Here is a 2,707-nt window from a genome sequence, read left to right as displayed (position 1 = left end):
ATCTCCAGGTCCTGATAACCCGAATCGTGCTGTCAGAATTTGATGTGAGGATTGGTTGTGAGTTTCCTGTCTGCGAATCCCTTTCTAAGTCCCTGTGAAAGAGGTTTACAACGGAATCACTGTCAGTACAGAAATAAAATTCAGGAAAGATAAACATTTTTCCCGGTTTGAATTTGCTGTGTGTAAATCCTCCCCGACTAATCCCCTGTAAAAGGAGTTTCCAAAAGTAATCACTGTCAGTCCAGGATTCACCACATTCTCCCCGGACCAGGATGACCGCTCATGCCCCCCGCTGCACACTGACCCTCTTGTCATCAGCAGTCCCCTGATTTGAGGGTGATGTTGACTCAGGGTTGTGAGTTTCTACCCTGGGTCTTCATGTGGCTGAACAGAGCCGCAGAGCTTTGGACACATGGGGCAGGACGTCCAATGGGACAGTGAAATCCGGAGAGCAGGATTGGCTTCCTTTTCTTTCCATCTCTGCCACCGCTTTGCATCATCAATAAGACATTGGGACTGAAAGACGAATCCAGTTTGATGGACAAGTTGTCTCCATTCTGAAGAATGGGGAACAAGCTCCTCCCACTCATTGAAACATCGCCCCGACAAAGATGAGAAACGCGCATGCGCCCTGCACATCCAATAAAGGTGGCGGCCGTTAACCCGAGCCTAAATGAGGAGCTGCAGCTCGCTCGGTACAAACGGGGTCCCGGCAACTTTTCCGAGGATTGTAGCTTACAACAGTTTTACACGACGTTTCCGCCGGCTCCCACGATCTCTTGCTCCCTCCATATTGTTTTTTTTTTAAAATTTTTTTTAAAATTTAGAATATCCAATTCATTTTTTCCAATTAAGGGGCAATTTAACGTGGCCAATCCACCTAACCTGCACATCTTTGGGTTGTGGGGGTGAAACCCACGCAGACACGGGGAGAATGTGCAAACTCCTCACAGACAGTGACCCAGGGCCGGGATTCGAACCCGGGTCCTCAGCGCCGTAGGCAGCAATGCTAACCACTGAGCCACCGTGCCGCCCCTCCCTCCATATTGTTAATCGCCTCTCACTGATTTCAGATCTGAACAAGACGCTCTTCTCCATTGCCATTACCCACACTGCGCATGCTTCAATCACAGTGGGCCCCGCCCCTCATTCATTCCGATTGGTTGGAGGTCTAGCTGCTCCTGGTCTGTCCTCTAATCCCGCCCCTCCTCTTCCTATTGGTCGGGAGCTGCCGTCAATCTCCCAGGCATTGTGACGGTTCCAGATGGTGAGAGCGGCCACAGGCTCAGGCTGACTCGCTGATTGTCCAATAATAACAGTGAGAGTCTCAGTGGGACAATCAGACAATAATAGTGGAGATGGGGCCCTGAGGAGAAACAGCAAAGGATTCACTCACTTTGAGAGTAACAAACACAGTGTCTGCTCCAACAAGTCAGGCTGCAGTGTGTGCGAGTGAACACATCATTGCATCCAATGTAGAATCATAGAATCCCCTCAGTGCAGAAGGAGGCCATTTGACCCATGAAGTCTGTAGCAACCCTCTGAAAGAGCACTCTACCTTGGCGAATTCCCCACCCTATCCCCGTAACACCTCCCGGGGACAATTTAGCACAGCCAATCCACCTAATCTGCACAGTTTTGGACTGTGGGAGGATACCAGAGCACCCGCGAAGGAAATCTACGCAGATGCAGGAAAATTCGACAGAGACAGTGACCCATGGTCAGAATTAATCATAAAATCTACAGCGCTGAAGCAGACCATTCGGCCCATCAAGTCTGCACCAGCATTACCTGATCTGGCCAACTCACTGAAATGTCGTTAATTTTGAATTGCCTAGTAAACCACTCAGTTTAAGGACAATTAGGAATGGGCAACCAAGCTGGTTTGCCCGTGACACTCGCATGCCATAAAGAACAGAGAAAATCAAAGGGCTGTTTCCAGTGCCGGTTTCCAAGGAATCGGTACTGGGCCCTTCACTCCTGGTTTACATCATTGATTTGAAATTAAATGTAGGAACATGAAGAAGAAGTTTACCTGTGACACAAAAATGATTGAACACTTGAGGAATAAGGAAGAAAGCTACAGGGAAAACAAGGCAAAGGATTACATGATAAATGGCAGGACAGGACTAGGTAGGCCAGAGCTAGATTCCTGTGCACAGGAAGATTGCACCAGAGAGAGCACAGCGGGGATTTAAGAACATCAGCCAGAAATTGACAATGTTTGCTCTGAGGAAAGTTTGGATAAACTGGAGCTGTTTTCTTTGGAACAGAAAAGACTGAGGGGAGACCAAAATTAAATTTTGAAAAGCAGCCCAGCTAGCTCAGTCGGTAGAGCATGGGACTCTTCATCCCAGGGCCGTGGGTTCAAGACCCACATTGGGCGCTTCAGCTTCTTTAATCTGAGAATGAACTGAATGAGCTGAACTGTTTATGGTAGCACTGTTGCACCAGGGTGCTGGGTTCAATTCCCACTGGGGACGCTGTCTGCGCAGTCTACATGTTCTCCCAGTGTCTGTTTGGGTTTCCTCTGACAAGTCCTGAAAGACATGCTTGTTAGGTGAATTGGACATTCTGAATTCTCCCTCTGTGTACCCGAATAGGTGCCAAAGTGTGGTGACTAGGGTATTTTCACAGTAACTTCATTGCAGTGTTAATGTAAGCCTACTTGTGACAATAATTAAGATTATTCTAAATGTATAAAATT

At 47.8% G+C, this 2,707-nt stretch overlaps 1 non-coding gene across 1 annotated transcript; it reads left to right on the top strand.

The window, feature by feature from the left end:
* The first annotated feature begins 2,313 nt into the window (after positions 1-2,313).
* trnak-cuu lies at positions 2,314-2,386 on the top strand. Its single transcript has one exon. It is a non-coding gene; the product is annotated as a tRNA-Lys (tRNA).
* Positions 2,387-2,707: the final 321 nt, after the last annotated feature.

Source organism: Scyliorhinus canicula, unplaced genomic scaffold, assembly GCF_902713615.1.
Source record: "Scyliorhinus canicula unplaced genomic scaffold, sScyCan1.1, whole genome shotgun sequence".
In the NCBI taxonomy this organism is placed as follows: domain Eukaryota; kingdom Metazoa; phylum Chordata; class Chondrichthyes; order Carcharhiniformes; family Scyliorhinidae; genus Scyliorhinus; species Scyliorhinus canicula.
This window is presented reverse-complemented; position numbering and strand designations above follow the sequence as displayed.